The sequence below is a fragment of the Stegostoma tigrinum genome, chromosome 10 (genome assembly GCF_030684315.1).
Source record: "Stegostoma tigrinum isolate sSteTig4 chromosome 10, sSteTig4.hap1, whole genome shotgun sequence".
NCBI lineage: Eukaryota > Metazoa > Chordata > Chondrichthyes > Orectolobiformes > Stegostomatidae > Stegostoma > Stegostoma tigrinum.
In genome coordinates, this window is record NC_081363.1 from 70,969,949 (window position 1) to 70,991,545 (window position 21,597).

Here is a 21,597-nt window from a genome sequence, read left to right on the forward strand (position 1 = left end):
GTTCAGTAGATAACAGGGAAGGCAAATTAAATGTTGGCCTTTATTTCAAAGGGGACAGAATATCAAAACTGGGAGATTTTGCTGAAACTACACAAGGCATTAGTCAAACCAAAGCTGGAATACTGTGAACAGTTTTGAGCCCTTTGTCTAAGCAAAGATCTACTGGCATTGGAGGTAGTCCAGTGAAGGTTCACCAGGCTGATCCCAGGTATGGCGCAACCGTCATACGATGACTAGCTATGCAAATCAGGCCTGTGCTTGTTGTAATTTAGAACAGTGAGAAATGACCTTGTTTAAACAAATTTTTTTACACAACTTGTCACGATAGAAACATAGAGGTCTTCCCCCTTGTGGGAGTGTCTAGGGCTAGAGGGCATAATCTCTCAATGACAAGTGACCCATTTAAGACACAGATGAGGAAGAATTTCTTCACCACAAAGAAATGTACAGGCTGCGTTACTAAGTACATTCAAGGCTGAGGTACATTTTTCATCAGTAAGTCATCCAGGGAACTGAGCTGAATATCATCAGCCCAACCATGGTCTCATTGAATGGTGGTGCAGACTCAGAGGGCTGAAATGCCCACTTCTGCTATACCTTACCGTCTGGAAAATTACAATACTCCAATTTCAAGGCCCACTCGGAGGCATGAACATAAAAGTCATACTGGACACTGCAATGCAGTGCTGAGATTGCACTGAACTGCCAAAGGTTCTGTCTTTCAGGTGATGCATTAAACCAAGGCCACACTTGACTGCTTGGCATTATCACAAGGAAATACAGCTGAATTATTGCTGATGACATTGTCAATACTTATCATTCAACATCTTAAAAAAGATTATCAACTCGTTATCTCATTGCATTTTGGAGGAGATTTTAGAACGCAAATTAGCTGTCACATTACCTGTTTTACAAAAGTAAATATACTGTAGAAAAAATGCCATTGGCTGCAAAAACATTTTAAAGGTATCCGGTGACCAGGTAAATGACTCAAATCATCTTCATAAAGTTAACGTCTTGAGGTCTTCTCTTAAGGCCTCTTCAGATGCTAAGGTTGCAGTTTGAAACAACTTTTCATTACATGATCTGTTAAAAAGCACTGCGTATAAAGTAAAGCTAATGTATGTACATTTGTATGTTACGTATGATATATTCCTTTACCTTGCAAATCAACCACTTACTCAGAACATTCCAACTTTGCCAAACAACTTGCCTTCCAAAAAGGCATGTAAAAAGAAATGTAATTAGAACACAAGAAGCAAAGAAATAAAGGGCAGGAATAAACCATTCCATCCGTCAAGCCTGGCTCATCCACTCAATCATGGCTGCTCTGCCCCCAAACTTCTATTTATTTTTGTGTCATTTCCTTGTTGGCTTCAACTCCCTCATATTTCAAAAATCCAGCTGCCTCTTTTTTTAAAAGTATGTCATGATCAAGCTTCCACAACTCACTTGGATACAGAATTCCCCAGTTTCATTACCTTCTGGGAACAGGAACTTCTTCACATCTCAGTTCTAAATGTGAGTCTCCTTATTCTGTTTCAAACTTGTTTAGTTTGCGATCCACAACTGGAAATACCTCTTCAACATCTACCCTGTCAATCCCCTCAGAATCTTACATGTTTACAGGAGATCAATTCTTTCTTCTAAACTCTACTGAATAAGGGGTCTAACCGGCTTAGCTACACTTTGGAAATCAAAACCTTCATTTCAGAAAATCAGCCTAGTAATCCTTTTAAGACACCCTTCAATTTTAAGTATATCGTTTCTTAAAATCAGGAAGCAAACCTGTTCACAGTGCTCCTGGTATGCCCTCGATAGCCTGAGCGGTTGTATCGAGACTTCTCTATTTCAAGGCATCCCCATTTTTAAACTCCAATCCCCCATCAATAAAAGCTAAAACTCCACTTGCATTCTTAATTACTTGCTTCACATCTATTTCATGCACGCAAACATCCAGATCCTCTGTGCTGCAGTTTTTTTGAAGACTGCATTTAAATAATAGGCTGTTTTTGGATTCTTCCAACAATAGTGCATGTCTTCTCTTGGCTACATGAAACTCCATCTCCCAAATTCGTACATCTCACTCAACCCATCTCCAATTTTTTTGCAGATTCCTTATACCCTCATCACAACATGCCCTTCTACCTATTATTGTATTGTTAGCAAAACTGGATGCATTACACTCTCTCTCCTCTTCGAAGCCATTGGAGTAGATAGCTATAATAATTGAGATCCTCGGACGAATCCTTGTGGTATTCCTCTAGACATGTCTTTCCAAACTAAAACGCACCCATTAATCCAGATGCTGCAACTTCTGTTTTAAGCAAGCCTCAATCCTTGTCTTGGTGAACTCCATGCAAACAATGTCCACTGCTCAGCCTTCAATTAATCTTCGTCACTTCTTCAAAACAAAGATCGGTGAGGCACACAATTTCCCATGCACATAGCCACATTGACTATCCTTCATCAGTCCTTGCCTTTCCATCTCCATGTAAACCCTGTCCCTCAGGATTCCCTCCAAAAACTTGCCCACCGCTGATGTCAGGTTCACTGGTCTATAGTTCCCTGGCTTTTCCTTCCCACCTTTCTTAAATAGCGGCACCACATTAGCCAACCTGCAGACTTCTGACACCTCACCTGTGGCCATTAATGATAAAGATATCTTAAGCAAGGAACCCAGCAATCGCTTCCCACAGAGTTCTAGGGTATACTTGATCAGATCCAGGTACTTATCCATCTTTGTGCACTTTAAAACATCCAGCACCACCACCTCTGTCACATGAGCATTTTTCAAGAGGTTGCTATTTATTTCCCCACATTTTCTATCTTTTCTATTCTTCTGCACAATAAACACTGATGCAAAATACACGTTGAGTCTCTTCCTCCATCTCCTGCAGTCCCATACTTAAATGGCCTTGCTGATCTTTAAGGAGCCCCATTCTCTCCCTAGTTACCCTTTTGTCCTTAATCTATTTGTAGAATCCCTTTGGATTCTCCCTAATGTTCTTTGCCAAAGCTATCGCATGTCCCCTTTTTTGCCCTCCTGATTTTCTTCTTCAGAAGCCTCCTACTGCCTTTATACTTATCTAGGGACTCAATCGATCTCTGCCATCTATACCCAACATATGTTTCCTTCTTATTCTTAACCAAAATCTCAGCTTCTCCAGTCAACTAGCGTTCCATACACCTACCAGCCTTGATCTTCACCCTGACTTGAACATACTGTCTCTGGACTCTCATTATCCCATTTTTGAAGGCTTCCCATTTTCCAGCCATCCCTTTACCCGTGAACATCTGCATCCCTCCGCACCCCCCACCACTCGCAAACCTCAACCTTCAACTTTTCAAAGTTCTTGCCTAATACTGTCAAAATTAGCCTTCCTTCGTCTTACAGGTTTAACTTTTGGATCCAGTCTATCCTTTTCCAACACTATTTTAAAACTAGAATTACCGTCACTGGTCTCAAAGTGCTCCCCAACTAACACTTCAGTCACCCGCCCTGCCTTGTTTCCCCCAAGGTGGTCAGGTTTTGCACCTTCTCCAGGTGGTACATCCACATACTGAATCAGAAAATGTTCTCGCGCACATTTAACAAGTTCTTCCAGATCCAAGCTCTTAGACTGGGACTGCCATAGTGTTATCTCTGCAAAGTTAAAATTCCCTACCGTAACCACCCTACTGTTCTTACAGATTACGGGGATCACTTTATACATTTGTTTCTCAATTTCCTGCTGACTACTGCAGGGTCTTTTGTACAAATGAAGACATTAAAACAAGAGGAATTGGTTATTTCCAAAAGGATTATTTGTGACACACAAAAATAAAGTTGCTGAAAAAGCTCAGCAGATCTGGCAGCATCTGTGGAGGAGAAAACAGAGTTAATGTTTCCGGTCCGGTGACCCTTCCTCAGAACTGGTGGTGACTGGGAAAAGGTCAGTTGATATACAGAAAATAGGGAGGTGGGTGGGGCAGGGAGTAAATGACAGGATAGAGCCCAAAGAAACAGAAAAACAGTTGGACAAAGGAGTTGCTAATGATCAGGCTGGGTGAGTAGTTGTTAATGGGGATTGTTAGTCACTAACAATGGTGGGGGGCTGTAATGGCAGGCTGTGGTAACAAGGCCTGGTGTGTTGGTGGGGGGGCTGGGACGTGGGAGAGTTTAGGCCCTAAAATTATTGAACTCAGACGCCATTTCCACCACCTCCAGCAAGATAACACCGGAGACATATTCCCTTCCCCTCCCTTGTCCACCTTCCACAGGGACCATTCCCTCCAGAACACCCTGATCCATACTTCCTTCACCCCAAACACCACCCCACAGCCTGACAATGCCTTCCCCTGTAACCGAAGGTGCAACACCTGCCCATTTACCTCCTCCCTCCCCAGTATCCAAGGGCCTAAACGTACCTTCCAGGTGAAGCAACACTTCACCTGCACTTCCCACAATCTAGTCTACTGCATTCGCTGCTCACAATGTGCTCTCCTCTAAACTGGGGAAACGAAGCATAGACTTGGCGACTGCTCTGCAGAAGATCTACGTTCTGCTCGCAAAAAAGACCCTGAACTACCTGTTGCCTGCCACTTCAATGCACCACCCTGTTTAATGGCCAACATCTGTCTCTGGCTTGCTGCAGTGTTCCAGGGAAGCCCAACGCACGCTGGAGGAACAACACCTCATTTTCTGCTTGGGGAACCTACAGCCCTCCAAACTCAATACTGAGTTCAATAATTTTAGGGCCTAAACTCTCCAATGTCCCAGCCCCCCACCCAACACACCAGGCCTTGTTCCCACATAGTGACTAACAACAGGGGGTGTGTAATGGCAGGCTAACAGTCCCCAATAACTATTCACCCTCCCAGCCTGATTGTTAGCAACTCCTTTGTCCAATTGTCTCTCTCTTTGGGCTCTATCCTATCATTTACTCCCTACCCTACCCACCTCCCTATTTTCTGTGTATCAACTGACCTTTTCCCAGCCACTATCAGTTCTGAGGAAGGGTCACCAGACCCAAAACGTTAACTCTGTTGTCTCCTCCACAGATGCTGCCAGAACTGCTGAGCTTTTCCAGCAACTGCTGTTTTTGTTCCTGATTTACAGCATCCACAATTCTTTCGGTTTTTATTTGTGATGTAGTATTTCCATACTTTCTCCATCAGTTGTAAAGCCATCCATCCCATAGGTATTTGCATTTGTTGTAGAGAAGGATGTGGAAGCTAGGGAACTTGGGAAAATAAACAATGAAGCCTCAAAAGAAAAGTTCCTATTACAGAAGAGAAGATGCTAGAGGTCTCAAAACATATGAGGTTAGATAAATTCCCAAGACCCGATCAGGTGTTTCTCAGGAGTTTGTACGAAGCTCGGCAAGTGATTGCTGGGCCCTGTGCTGAGATATTTGTATCACCAACAGCCCTGGGTGAGGTGCTGGGAGACCAGAGGTTGGCTAATATGGTCCCATTACTTAAGATAGGTCAGAAGGAAAAGCCAGGGAACTACAGACTGGTGCGCCTGACATCAACGGTGGGCATGTTGTCAGGGGATTCTAACAGACTGCACTTAGATGGATGTCAGACGGCAGAGGCTGATGAGGGATTGTGTCTGTGTGCGCATCATGTTTCACTGATGCCCTTGAGTTGTTGGAAGAACATGACAAAGAATATTGATGGCGGTAGAGTAGTAGACCCTGTTTATCTGGACTTCAGCAAAGCATTAAAAAAAAACAGCTCCACGTGGTAGACTGGTTAGTAAGGTTATATTACATGGGATCCAGGGAGAGTTAGCCAATTGATACAAAATTGGCATGAAGGTAGTAGACAGAGGATGGTAGAAGAGAATGGCTTTTTGGCTGAAGGCCTGTGATCAGCGGTGTGCCACAAGGATCAGTGATGGGTCCACTGCTTTTTGTTGTTTATATAAAATGATTTGGGTGCGAATATAGGAGGGAAGTTTAGTAAGTATGCAGACAACACCAAAAGATGTGGTGTAATGGACAATGAAGGAGGTTATCTCAGAGGATAACAGACCTTGATCAGACGGACTAGTACGTGGCAGGTGGTGTTTAATTTTGATAAATGTAAGATGTTGCATTTTGCTAAGGCAAACCAGAGCAGGGCTTATACACTTAATGGTAGGGCCCTGGGGGGCACTACCTAACAAAGAGACCAAGGAGTGTGGATACAACTTCCCTGAAAATGGAGTCACAGATAAACAGATTAATGAAGGAGGCATTTGACACGTTTGCCTTCAACGGTCAGTGCACGGAGTATAGAAGTTGGAAGATCATGTTGCAGCTGTACATATCGGTGAGACCACTTTTGGAATACTGTTTATAATTCTATGGGATGGATGTTGTGAAACTTAAAAAACAGTGCAGACAAGAGTTACGAGAATGTTGCCAGGATTGGAGGGTTTGAGCTATAGGAAGAGGTTGAACTAAGCTGGGACTATTTTCCCTGGAGCATTGGAGGCCGAGGGGTGACCTGATAGAGGTTTATACAATCATGAGGAGCATAGATAAAGGCGAATAGCCAAGGTCTTTTACTTAGGGTAGGGGAGTCCAAAACTACAGGGCATAGCTTTAAAGGTGAAAAGGGAAAGATTTAACAAGGACTAGAGGAGCAACACACAGGGTGTACGCACGCCCATGTGTGTGCTCATGCGCTCGCAAGCCTGTGCATGTGTGTGTGGAACAAGCTGCTGAAGTGAGCCTTGTGGCAGGTACAAGTCCGAATGCTAAAAAGGCATCTGGGCAGGTATTGAACAGGAAGGTTAAGAGGGCCAAATGTTGACAATTGGGACGACATCAGATTGGGGTGTCTGGTCAGCACGGACAAGTTAGATTGAAGGGTCTGCTTCTGTGCTGTATGATGCAACTCTCTAAGGGTTACCTTTCTTTGGACAGAGATGAAGAGAAAAATCTTTCTTCAGAGCATTGTCCAATCTTTGCTTCAGGAGGCAGGATCAGTGAATAATTTTAATCAGAGGTGGACTGGGCATATCATAACAAGGTATAGCTGAAGTAACCAGTTGTGTTTAAAGAGGAACTAGGTAAATAGACAAGGTTAAGAAAAAAATAGAAGATAATGCTAATAGGGTTATGGTGGTGTTCTTACAAACACACTCCAAATAGGCTAAAATGGTCTGCTTCTGTTCTGCACAGTATAAAAGATTCTATGAACAAGCTACTGGCAACTTTTTTTTGCAACTTTCAAGTCTCAACACCCTGAAGCACGTTGACAGCAAAAGGTAGCACTTGTAAGGTGCAGTCACAGATGGATCATAGAAAACAATTTGTGCACAGCACTCTCCCACTAACAGCAATGCAATGGTAACCAAACAGGCTACTTTTAGCGATGTTTATTGAGGAATAAATACTGACCAGAGTGTTGGGAAATAATACCTGCCCACCCTTGTTTGAGATAGAGGCATTGGATCTTTTGCTTACACCGGAGGAAAACAGCAGGGAAAATCAGTTTAATATCTGATCCAAAAGATAGCTCCTCTGACAGCACAGCACTCTCACAGCTCTGAACTCGACTTCTGTGCTCAAGTCTTGGAATGCTGTGATCTAATAGATTATCTGTAAATTGTATTGTCCAACAGAATTTCCGTGCCAATGTTTTCCCCATCCACTTCCTAAATTTATCTGTGATTTTTCTTGTAAATGAGCCAAAACAACTGGGTTTTACCATAATACATCTCAATATGCAGCTCCCTGGGCAACTTGGTTCAGTCTTCCGAAACTGAAGCTGCCCAACTGCTGCTTTCCTCAACTTAAGTAATTTACAAGACAACAGTAAATAGAAAGGAACTGATTGCAAAATGCACCATTGATATTTTCTTTCGATACTTCTCCAGGACCCTTTCGTGCATTGATAGCTTGCAAGTTTTCTTCCTGGAAAGCTGATCTTTATTTCTACATGTTTTCTGCATATATATTCTATGCTTTGGTTTATTTTTCTACCTTTTAAGATGGCACCAGAATGTGGACACTATACAACACCTCTCACTACGTTTCGTAACAAAATACATGTAACAGTAAATCAAATCTGTCAATCCATTCTGATTCAGAAAAGAATCAACATTGACAATTATTTTTAATTGAAACAGGGCTTGTTCACTTCGATCCTTAAATTCGTTCACAATTAAATACTCAATATCATTTCCTTCTGCTTTCCAGGCCATTATAGTTTTTTTTCTTTAAAAAAATCTTTTCCAATATTAAATAATGTCTCTCCTTGAACACTCAGTGCTCCTTGCACTTTTTGTTACCTTTTTCCACCTGCATCCATACAGCCTGTTAGCAATTACGTAATCACAAAACAAAATTGCTGGCAAGTAATGTTAAAGAAAGCTCCCCATCCACTCAACACTCCTTCACCACACAGGGCCATCTGTCATTTCCAAAGCACATATGCACACATCGCATCTGTGCCATTTTGTATGTGCTTTCCCAGGGTTCAATGCTCACGAGAATTGGTGGAAGCAGAGACTGACAACACTTTCACAAACTTGAGGAAGTAAACTGGAGGGTTACAAGGTTGAGGGAATGAGAACTATGAGTTCACTGCACGTTTAGTGGTTACAGCCACATTGGTTTGAATGACCTCCTTTCTGCCCTGTGAACAAGTCTACATTTGTTCATGGATGCTAAAGCCCCAGAGTGAGCACTTGCTCCCAAGCACAACTTTAAAGCCTGATTACTTAACACACAATTTAATAAAAGCTCTTTTAGTTACAATGAGCAACACAGAAAACTATGCAAAAAAAAACTCATAGCAATTACAAGAAGCCTTACTGGGAGTTCAAATTTATCAAAGAAACATGCCTTTTGAGATCAATTCTCCGCATTAGCCTGGTGTTAACAGATGGATGCATTCAATCATTCAAATAGCAGAACAACAAGTCGCTTGTCTTAGTCCACTGTCCGATATCTTCCCACTGTTCCTCCTTCACACTCCTTTGATAAATTCATCCTGATTTCATTCTAACAGACCTCCTGTGGACATTGCTGATATAATGCCATGACTTTAAAACCATGTAATGTGTGCTGGGGAAAAGTGCAACATTTCATGCAAGTGCAAGCTAGACTTGTCCCTCAATCTCCAAATCACAATTCTCACCTCGACCACAAGGTCTCAAGCTTGAGTACGTCAAAAACCAAGTCCAACACGCTGGGGCAGCACTAAGGATGCACCGGACTGCCGGAGGTGCTCTTCTTTTGGATGAGATGTTGAGCCGAGATCCCATCTACCTGTCCGGGTGGATGAAAACGATCCCACTATTTTGAAGAGGACCAGGTGATGTTTCTATTGTTCATTACCTATCGCTCGATCAACACTCAGATAAACAGAGCACCTGGTCATTATTGCATTCATTAACTACATTTCCAATTTTTCAAGAAACATTGACAAAACAGTCCGTGATGTCGATAGAACCAGTGAGTGCTATTTCTCAACAGTCTTGCTGCATTCCAATTCAGACAGTGCTTTTATTACCTCGCGTTGGCATCAAAGCTTTTCAATCAGACAAGTAGAATTTCCTTTAATTTAAAATGGCATTCAACTACTGCTGTTAATTGACAGAGCTAACTGGGGTGCAAAATTCAATAAATCAATTCCTCTTTGATACCTGTCAAACAAAAGCAAGAGATCGAGCTTTTGGTGGCAATGGTAGTGGGTTCCGCCGCCCGACCAGTTTTGAATCACTCACAGCATAGGTGGGTTGTTGGCTGGGCCAGCATTCATTGCCTGACCCTGGTTTCCCTTGGTGTGAACCAGTGCAATCAATTTAGTGCTGATACAACAATGCCATCAGGGCAGGAGTCCAGGATAGTGCAACTTGGATTGGGGGACGAGGGGGTGCATACATCAGGCAGCAATACAGACAGCCAGCAAACATGCAAGGGAGACTGGACTGTTGGACTGAAGGCTCTGTTTTCCATGCTGTATGACTTAGACAGGTTAAGTGGTGAGGGAAGAAAGAAGAAAGGGAAAAAGCAGAGAAGGAGACAGTAGAATGAGGACTCACGAAGAGAAAGCGTGTGGGAAGAAAAAAATGCAGAGCATAGAAAGCTAATGTGGAGAGATGAGGGGAAATTACAATGACGGCAGGGATTTACACAGAAGAGTGGAAGGAAAGGAGAGAGTAGAGGGTGAGCAGAAATGAAACAGATGGTACTCGAACTCAATATTTGAGAGACTGGGATCATACAGGGAAGAACGCAAGAGAATAAACTGGACACGTAAATTCTCCAGTAAAGTGTAGCAAAGATTCTCTGTAGGCACTTGTTTGAATAGCGAACTCAATTATGTAAACCTAACTTCTGATTCTGCTTTAAACTATGTGGCTACTGAATGTTCTACTTTGCAAGATCAATTGTTGCTGCATACTTGCATGGTTTCTCAGGGCAAACTTAATATCACTGCCAACTGTCCAAACTTCCATCAGTTTTGTCGACATTATGCAGGCATGATATGCCAGCATCTTCAGCACTATTCAAAAGTAACAAAGCTGAATATTCATTTATAATTGCGACATTCTTTGAAAGAAGAGAGCCATCTGACACAGACGAGTTCGGGAGTCTATATTTTAATATATGTATATGTCCACACATTATTAAATACAAAGCTAAGATACACACGAATCTAGCTCATAACATCAAGACGTATTCTGTCAATGAAGCACCTTGTTATTTATCCTCTCTGGCCTCAGCAGTCAATCAAAATTTGTATGTTCTGTACCCAAAAAAGATCTGGACTCGCTAATGCAGTTCAAAGCTAATCCCAGGCTACTGAGCCAGAAAATAAGGAAACGTGCAGTGTATTTTAAACTAACAGCCAACTAGCAAGTTTCAAGAGTCAAACTTCAGATAATTTTGAAGGCAAACATTCACAGGACTTGTCATTTGTATCAAACTTCATTTCACTGTTACCTCGTTGGCATAACATTCAGGTTTTTGGTCTCCTTAAGCCACCAAAAATCAATATTTCATTGAGGTATGCATACTGTATTATTGTGTGTAATTTCACAGTGAACATGCTTATGTACACACAGATCTTCTGACTGAACTGCTTGGTACATATGCCATCTGTCATGATGTGCTGTTACACTTCCACCAGCAAAGAGAAGACAGGAAGTTTAACAAGGGAAATAAAAGGGAAAGAAACAGCATCTGCCATTTCTCAGAAAGAAACACATTCTGGGTGTAGGTACTGAAGTAATGACATTTGCGAGTCGAGGTGGCAACTAATCGCTTGCAAAAATTGCTACAGTTCTGTCATAATGCTGCCTTATAATGCAGTCCAATATTGCCTGTGTATCAGCATCGATCACCTAAGCTACCCCAGATACAAACTCTTCCCAAAAAATCCACACACAAATACAAAACCTACATAAAATTTAAATGAGAATGTGTCAGTGAAATGTGCACTTACATCTGTATAGTTTTAATGAAGCATTGTCTCTACCACCACTCTCCGCCACCCCACGTATCAAATGTTTTAAAACAGAGAAAGCACTTTGTGCAAGGCAAAATGCTCCAACTATTCAACTGAACAGGCAGCACAATACTGTATTGCCACAGGATATCCAAGCAACTGTAACAGAAGTATTCCACATTCAATTCATGCAGGTGCATTTTGATGTTGAACTTCGAAATACCCTAAACCGTGCCCACTTGACATTAAAAGTCCATGTAATAAGGATCTGGCTATAGTGGAGCCACAAATAACACAAGGCAACTAAGTTATTCCCAAGTGTTTACAGTTCTGTGGGGTGGTGAGGAGTGGAGAACAGTGTGTTGGTGAATTCAAGTATTCTTCACGCTTCACTGACTGTAAAAAATTTTGCAATGTCCTGGGGTCAAAAAAAGCACGATGCAAATGCAAGCCTTTCCTTCTTCATGATCATTTCAATGGGTCAAATTTCCACATAAAGGAAACATATCAGACCAACTTATATGCTCATGTAACACTATTGAAGCCAACATTATTATATAACAAAGTCCAATCAGCTTTTGTTTTTTCTGTAGAAAAGCATAACTGAACATCTAAAACACTACTGAAATTTTGAGCCAAGACTGAACTACATCATGCACAGAGGATTTCATTGGAGATGCACCATCACATAGGGATGTATGCCTTTTAAGAAATTCCCAACTAAAGGTGCATGGACTACAGCTGACTCTGCAAAAGAGAACCTATGAAGGGGGGGAAATATTGGCCCAAGTTCAGTGGTCAGTTGTGATGTGAAAGTGCATGCCATTAAACTTGCATGAGATTAACTCACTAAGAGTTGAGATTGAGGAGACACTGGAAGCAAATGCATTGGATGGAGGGAACGAAGTCTAGGTCTCCTTGGAGGGCACATAAGACAGAAAGCACGATGAAGGAGAAAATTGCTTTGGTATGAAAAACGGCCGCTTAGTAACAAAGGAGAAGCAGGCTGAATGCAGAAAGATTTGAAAAAGTAAAAAACATCTCCATTCCTGCACATAAATACAGTCAATCATTAAATTGAAGCAAAAGCTTCACAAATCTGCAAAGAGATGTGGTAGGCCAGAAGACTGGACAGAACCTAAAGGCCAGTAAAGAATGTACAGTCAGATAATACAGTCAGGAAGTGGCACATGAGAGAATGCCAGTTTGTCAGATCTTCCACAAGTATAAAGGGAAATAAGAATAACCAAAGCTAAAGCTGAAACTCTCGGCAGAAACAGTCTGAGTAATTGATAATAGAAAACAAACAAACACAGTGGCAGAGGCATTTGAACAGGTACTTTCTATCGGTCTTCCTAGTACATGACCAAATCAACTTCCCAGTGATAACTGAACATCAGGAGGCGATATCAAGGGATGAGCTTAAAGCAATCACCATCACAAGCAAAAAAGCTTTAGTTCTGACCCTAAATTTTAACTCTGTTTCGGTCTCCATACATGAAGCCAGACTTGCCAAGCTTTTCCAGCATTTTTCATTTTTATTCCTGGCTTGGTATATTTGAGCAAGAGTGGTCGCCTGTTCGTGTTGAAACACCTCTGAACCTACTTGACTGGCAGCTCAAATGTCTACCCCTATCAATTTCACCAAGTTTGTTTACATGCAGTTAAGTGGTTTCAACTGCCTTATTGTTTCAACTATTGAAATTTTAAAAGGATCTAGATGATCGACACTTTTATTGCACAGTAGCAGAAAATGGCTTCTTTAGAAATAAGAACTGAAACATGAATCGCCATGTTTCCTCTTTCATAACCAAGTTCGGCTATGCAGTTAATTGCTTCTATGTGGGATACAATGAGTCAGTCAATGGCCAAGGAAATGCCATAACTTGGCATAGGAGAGCCTTTTAAACTTACTTTTTCAGATAGTCCAGTCATCCAGATTCTGGTTCATGACAAATTATATACCAGGAACCAGAAGCCTTTAAAGTCCAGGTCCAACGACACCAAAGTTATCAAGGAGTAGGTCATGCCTCTCTCCACAATAGAACCCACCAGGTTGACAACCTGACCCAACCCATGCCTCAAAAATTCTCAAGAGCATCAGAAAACCTAGCAATGGGGATGGAGAATGCTGAAGTTGGGTCCAGGATACTATCTTTAAACGGTTCCTGATGTCAACAGAACTAGCAGAAGTCTGGCCTGAAGTACTGGACTTAGAGAATGTGGACAACCTAAACATTCAGAGCAGAACTGAGTTTATGAATCCCAAACAAAATGGTGATGGTTACAAGTACTACAGTTTAAGTGCATACCTAAACATTACTGCATGAAGTCAATAACTGATAAAGCAATCAATAATTGATCTCAATGTACAATCTAATTTACTGAGGTCGAAGATGGATTGTAACATCACAAATAAAACTACCTCAAACAGCTGAGACAAATGCAGCTGTTTGTGAAATAATTATATTTTAAAATATCTCATTAAATCTCCAAGCGTAAGAACATTCTCGAAAGGGCATCATTGTAATGAGCACCTGGATTTGGGAAAGTGACATGTGACTTCAGACTGCCATGAGCAAAAAACTCAAATAGAAAACTACTGGTCTGTCAGATGTCAGTATGAACACTTTCACAGTATGCCTCTGAACAAAGTACAGCTGCTCCAGAGACACAAGCAAGGGAAGAATTGGAACTCTCCCCAGGAACATGACTCTATTTAAAAAATAAACAGAACAGAAGAAAAGCTCTCAATGGCGGAACGGAATTCTACTGGACCCAACATCCTTTTGAAGGAGCAAGAAATTGATACAATTCAGAATAATTTGAACTGGCGCTACCTACACGACCAGCAGATTCATTAAGGTGTGCCTCTCTATTACAAGGGTATCCAAAGCTCAAATGAAGTGGAAGGATTGTCAAAAATCACAAAGTTTTTACTTGACACAGAGGAAAGAGGTGAATATTTGCTACATTGTTCGGTGATGTTTTGACTGTTCTTTTAATGTTATACGTTTGCAAGAAGTACGATAGAAAGTACTGTCAAATGTTTTAACTCTACTTTTGATGCTGTTTCTTTCTTAACACAAAGCTTGCTTTTTCCTTTAGCCTGATCTATCAATTGCCTATTATTTCAAATTAATTTTACCTTTTACTTAAAAAAGAAAGCTGTAAGAATTTTCAGAAGTGAAAATTTGTCCACTGATTTAGTCTCATTGTTCACTTGGGAAATTGATCTCTTCTAAAGAAAAAAAAAAGAGATTGGTGTCCACAGGAATCTTCATGAGTAATGCACTTTAAAAGCATTTAACATCTGGAAACCCACATACAACTGAAATAAAATGCAAATTATGTGAGGAAAATGAAATTAGAGCAGGGGTTTTACATGGACTGATCACACTAATGAATTGAAACAAAACTAAACAGAATGAATTTTCTTTTTAATCTTCAGTTATGATGCCACCTTCCACACCACTTACTTGAAAGATGTAAGCAGTAGTTGGTGAATTGAGCTAAAGATGGCTATTTTTAATAATGGTTTCTAACGTTGGACATCAAGTATAAATGACACACTGTCATTTTTACAGCAATCTCTCAGGTACACAGCAGAATATGCCCAAACCGTAAAAGCAGCAATGCCTCACTCAGTGAGCTCATTTATACATACACAAACAAGCAAATGTTCAATATTAAAAACTAAATAGAGCAGACTAAGGGAAAGGTCATTCAACACACCAGAAACAATGGCTAAGGGCTATACTTGAAAGCATTTGCCATCAAGTTGTAAATATACAGGCCTCTCATGAATAACAACTATTTGAGACATTTATTTTGAAAAACATTCTTGAACATTTTAATTCATAACAGTTTCTTCATCTGAAAATATTTTAACACTATTCTGATTAGCAGATTCAGAATTTGGAATGTAAATTTCAAGAACAAATGAAATGTACCACATAGAGACCATTTTGTTTTAAAAACTTTCAGGACAGTTAAAATAAATTAACTTCTGCTATTCTGCAGTTATCATGTACTTTTTTGGAATCCCAGCAGAAATTCAGTACTATCTATCCAATGCTATAAACGCTCATGATTAGCTTCAAGATTACTGGGATTCCATGCAGTAACATTCAAGAATGATGCCTTGTTGCAAGTGCCGTCTTTCAGATAAGGCAGTAAAACGAGGCACCATCTGCCCTTTAAGTGGGTATAACTGATACCACGACAGTGTTCATCTAAGAGCTGGAGAAATCCCCCAGTGGCCTGAGCAAAATATATCCTTAAAACCACATTAGAATAGAGCAAATGACGATTGATTGTACCACTCTGTGGGACCTTGCTACGCCAAAGAAAAACAACTGCCACAGTCAAGAACTTCCAAAAATATCTCTCAGTGGCCATAAAGCACTCTACGAAGTCCTGAGGTCATGAAAGAGACTATAAAAATGCTAATTCTTTTTCCTTTCAAAAATGCGACTACTCCAGTTTGATAGTGACGTAAACTATTGTAAAAACTTGGCATGAAGCCCCAGAATCTGAGCCTCGTTGCTATTCTCATGGATATTGTTGAGATTTGACTGAATGCCTGCGCTTGCAATCATTAGACCATTTTCCAAACTGACACAAATCCATGCTGTTAAACTGTCGTTAAACGGGTCTCTAATTTGCAAGTTACATTCAGAAAGTTCAGAACAGCTAGAAAACTGTACGTAAAAACAAGATAATCAAGGGCTTCTCTGCCAAGCCATCACACCAGCTGAGGAAGAGGTAAAAGAAAAACCCAAGAATGATTAACCTTACCGATTGTTGCTTGAAATGGTCAGAGAGCAGGCTAACCCCTCAAACTGTGCTCCAAGAAAACATGATCCTCTCCATTCCTGATTTCAGGAAGAAGAGGCAAAGTTACACTCCAACAGTAAAAGAGTTACCATTAAGGGTTCTGGCAAACAGGCAAATCTAAGTAACTTAAATCTGACTGCTTTTTTGATACCCAGTTTGCGCTGATCTCAGCAAATGCAGCAGTAAAGGTACGGAGACCAATCCAAGCGTTTCTAGGTCAAGAAAGTGCAGTTAGTGGGGAAAAGTCCAAAGTTTCCACTGATAATGACAATAGAACAGACCTGGTTTAAGCACAAGTGTACATTTCAGGAGGAGACAGGAGACCAGTCTCCTGGGCGGGGCACCCACAGGATATCAGACACGAGTAGGACTGTGTGAACAGGATTTCAATACATTTAGAAGAGGGAGAGGTAGAGAAAGGAAACTTACGTGACGCACCACTGTCTGCTTTAGTTCCCTTCTTCTGGTTTCTCAATTGTAATCTATGCCTGTGGAACATGCTGGTTCTGGTTGACATTGTGAACCAGAATGCAATGTCATTTTTTTCAGGTCTCAGTTTTTTCACGTTGGGTTGTCCACATACTCTGCAACAGTGACCACGACAAAAGCAACAACTGGCATTAACATGCTTCAGGATACCCGAAGATTGAGAAGCAACATACCAATAAGTCTCTTTTAGCTTACATTTAAAGCTCAAACATGAAATTACACAACCATCACTGTGGATATTTAGAATGATTATTGGTGAGACATTCTGAAGGCACAACAACATGCAGAGGATCAGATCTGTAAACTGTTACCAAGGGCACGAAAGACAGTTGTGATACAGAGACCAGACAAAACCATACTGAGAACATTCACTTTGAGATGATAATAACCTATAGCACAGCCTCAAGTCTGGGTCCAGAATGGTGCAATAAGTGATTAAAAACACAAAATGAGATGCGAACAAACCCATTTTAAAATATCTCTCGGAAAAACAACATTAACTTCAAGTAATGGACATCAGATGCGAAAAACTTATATATATAATTATTTCTGGTAATACAAGGTCAGATTGCATTATAGCTTTCTAATCCAATATGGGGCAACAGCTCCACAATAAATTCAATCTCAATTCCAATATAAATTGAAATAAAACTGCCATAGTTTGACTTCAAAATATTGCACTCATGCACTGGTCACAAAGCAACGCTCATTACATTCAGATTACTCATTTTTTTAAAAAAACCAGCCACATGCTGTTTTACTCAAACTGCATTTGTTCTGTGTCCATTGGTGATACAAGATCACAAAGATGCAAGATTAAATTGAGGAGAAAAAAGATAACTAGACCTAAATACTGGTGCATCACGAAAGCACCTCATGGTTAAACACCAGAGTGCAATTCCCCTCCTTCTCTTTAACTACACACTCTTCTCCTCAAATGTCTGTGAAGGAAACCTACTGAGGAAATTTTGCTGACAGTGATAATAGGCTGTCACTTGCAAAGAGCAACTAAAATCTTAGGTGGCAGACATTATCGTGAAATTTCAAAAAAAGAGGAAAATAAAGCTTCACTACAAAATTTTCGATTCCAATTAAGTCCAGTCAGGAGGAATTATTGCAGTCAAAAAATGTGAAGCTGGAAAAACACAGGTCAGACAGCACCCAAGAAGAAGTGAAGTCAATGTTTCAGGTCGGAACTCTACTTCAGGACCTAAAGTGTTCCAACCTGAAACACTGGCTTCCCGGCTCCTCAGATGTTGACTGACCTGCTGTGCTTTTCCAGCTTCATAATTTTTTGGACTCTAGCTTCCAGCATCTGCAATCTTTTCTGTCTTCAAGAGGAACTGTTGCTTCAGGAACAGAATACACTTACTCGAACCACAGAAACCCCTTCGAGTCAACTTCTCATTAAAAATTGCACTTCCCTTGCTTCACCAACAATGTGGTACAACAGTTCCAAATTCTGCTTTCAGGCAAATCCAGTCTCACAACTTGCTTTTTCTTTTCTTTAAAGATATGCAGACGACGATGAGACAGACAGAAACTGGTTATTTTTTTCAGTTGCAAAAAGATAATATATTTTCTGGAATGAGAGTCTACCAAGCTCACCCAACCCATTCTCCTTCTACCAGTTCAAATAAATTCCAAGCCACAAACAGGTAACTATTGATAGATCAGAGATCAAGCCATCCTATGTCCATTGACATAATAATACAACACAAACCTTACCGATCTTTTAAGTAGGGAGCAGGCAAGCATTGCCTCTTTTCACAGGAATGAAGGCGCATGACAGTGGCCTGTGGTTGCCAAGTCGCATTCACGAAAAGAACAGGTCTCAACTGTCAAAACCAATAGAATGTTTTGTCCTGCACACACAGATTTTTAACTAACACATGAATGTGCACAATCAAATACTTATTGGATTTTGAAGTGTCACATCAGCACATTCACTATTGAACCATGCATGCATCAGCTCAGAGCCCATGGAAAAAAATTCACTCCTCATCTCATCCAAATTCTCAAACTCAAGGATAACAGCAAATCAGAAGGCATGCATTTGGTTAGACCAAGTTGAACAGATGAAATGAAAGCATTCATCTCATCATTTTAACAAGAGGAGTATGATTACCACAACATAAAAAAACTGCAAAAGGTGAAAACACTTAATTCATCCATGATTGGCTGCATTGTCCATTTCAGATGGTGCTTCACACACCAATTCCAAAGAATTTGGAGGCTGACAATTCATCACTGCACAGAAATGATTGAAAGGAACTTTGTTCTCTTAAAGGCACAGATTGCTTAGAAAAGGTAGAAGGTAGACTAAGTCCAACTTACATCAATACAGCAGCTTCACCACAGCAATGTTCCAAAATAGTGTATAGGAAAACATCATAACGTCTGATGTTAAGCCACATCATAAGATGTTAAAGGCCAACAGACACAAAGGAATGAGCAGTGCAGGATTGAGAAAGTTGTCTGCCGGTTATTAGAACATTTCACAGCATTACTATTTACCCGCATTTCAAAAGAAGATACAAAGTAAGCATGTCAGCATGATGTATCTAGAAGATACAACTACTTGTCCCAGAATGTGGTGGAGGTGGCAGAGAGTCTTTTAAGTGCAAAAATGCCAGGATTGGAAGCTGCTGTCTAATGATGATCAGCATTTGTTACTCTCACGGTCGTTCAAACTGCAAAACCTGGTCAATAACTTTGCCAAGAGTAAGTGCATTTTTTTCAGGAAATGGAAATGAAAAACAAAGAACATAATAACAAGTTGGTAACTATTTATAGGGATCAATGTGGATGTCAATAGTAAAATTCGCAATCTACTGTTCCATTAAAAGGTTATGGTTAAGTTTGCAGGGAGTTGGTAGCAAAAAGGAAACACCAGTGAGTAATTCAGAGCAAGCACACATAGTTAATGTTTGGAGTCCAGAGACCCTCCAGCAGTGATTCTCCAGCAACATGCGTTTTTATTTCCTATCTTCAGCATCAGGAGTTTTGTTTTATTTACTAATCCTGAGGCCCTGGCTATTAGTCTAGAGGCACAGGTTCAAAAGCCATCATTACAACCAATAGAATGCAAGTCCACGAAGTACAAATCTGGAACTGAAAGCAAGTCTCAGTAGCAGCAGGCCATGAAACTAAATCGGGGATAGTTATATTAAAAAAAAACTCATCTGGCCTGCAAATTCCCTTGAGGGAGTGAAATCTGTCGGTCATTCATACCTGTTCTGACTCGCAAGTGACTCTAGATTGACAAAGTGGCTGAAATCTTCATTGCTCTCTGAAATAGCACAAGCAAGCCGGTTCAAGGACAATTGGGGATGTGCAACCAATTCTGGCCTTGCCAGAAATGCCCCTATCACATGCCAAGTATAAAACACCAAGAAGATATCTTGCCCCAAGCATTTCACCTTCACTCATCAGCACTCGCCTCTCGTGCGGTATCACATCAGCTTTCACCATGAATTTGTATTTTTGTGAATGGCCCTGACGAGTGCAAAATAAGAAACTTTGCTTAAACATGTCTTCTTCCAGCAACACAAAGTTCTGTACTGCCAAACAACTGTTTGAAAGAAAAAATAAACTAATGAAAAATTCAGTTCTGCAGCCACGAGTGTTTTTTCTCAGTTTGAATTCGGCAAATTGTTGGGACTGAGTGTAATTACTTTCACTTACCATCTTTTTCCCCAGCTAGCTTTCAGCTCGATATCAACATAAACTGAACTCAATATTCCACCACAGAGCACTGCGCTTCCAAGGTCCTCCAAGATGGCAGCAGAGTAGGACGCTTTAGCCAGAGCTCGTCCACCTATTTTCTTTAGCTTTTCTCACACCCCCCCCCCCCCCCCCCCACCCCACACCCCACCATTTTCGTACGTCTTTTCTCCTCTTTTCTTTCTTCACAGTGACGTTCTGCACTCCCGGCCTCAGCACAGACCCAGTGTGGCAGTCTCTCAGTGGGACATGGCGGTCTGGCGTGCACTCGAGCTGACTCCTGGCACGGTCTGGAGTCAACACCCAGCGCAGATTAGAGCCTTGATGCCTGCGTGGACTTTCTATAGCATAAGGTCATGCAAGAACACAACTATCACGCTATCGGAGAAATGCCTGGTTTTAGGAATTTGTACTGTAGAATCTGTACCTGGGTCCTCGTACTGAAGAGGTGCAGGGAGTGGCGACTGTACTCAGTTGACAATAATTCTGATTCATTTATTTGAAGTAAACGCAAGAAGTGAAAGAAAGGGAAAGACAAATATTACTGCCATTTATTAGTCATTGTCAAGTTTTTCTTGACTGATGAGGGAAAGTATTCGTTAAAACAAAAATCTGCACATCATATTAAAATCTACTACACATTTCACAAGTCAATCAAAACCAGCTAATATCCAAACCTAGTCTCATCTGAATTGCTGCAAAATATCTGCCCAATTATTTTTCAACACTTGAGCAAACCACAAAGTAAACTTCATTAATAATCTGCACTCCGCACTGAGGACTGAGTGCTTAACTTCTTGGATGATGCATTCCAAAAGCAGAGGAAAGCTACAAAACAAAACAGATTTCACTCTTCTGGAGTTCACAATTAAAAATATATTTGTGTGGCAAAGAATATAGGTGTGACACATGCAGCAGGAACAAGACTGTGACCTTGGCGTACATTTACAGTGGATAGTGACTTGTCATGCTTTAAATCAAACCACCTCTTCACGGCCAATGCTGCTTAACAAAGGCCTTCACCGTAACGTCCTTGCATTTTGCAGCACCAAGATGTACTTCGGACTGTCCACACCACACCGCCAAAAAACTTGTATAAATAAT

The 21,597-nt window shown here is 40.8% G+C and overlaps 1 protein-coding gene across 18 annotated transcripts in view; it reads right to left on the reverse strand.

Moving 5' to 3' along the window:
* The window catches only part of LOC125455632 (alpha-(1,6)-fucosyltransferase), a 658,909-nt gene that overhangs the window by 607,482 nt on the left and 29,830 nt on the right, over positions 1-21,597 (reverse strand). The window lies entirely within an intron of this gene.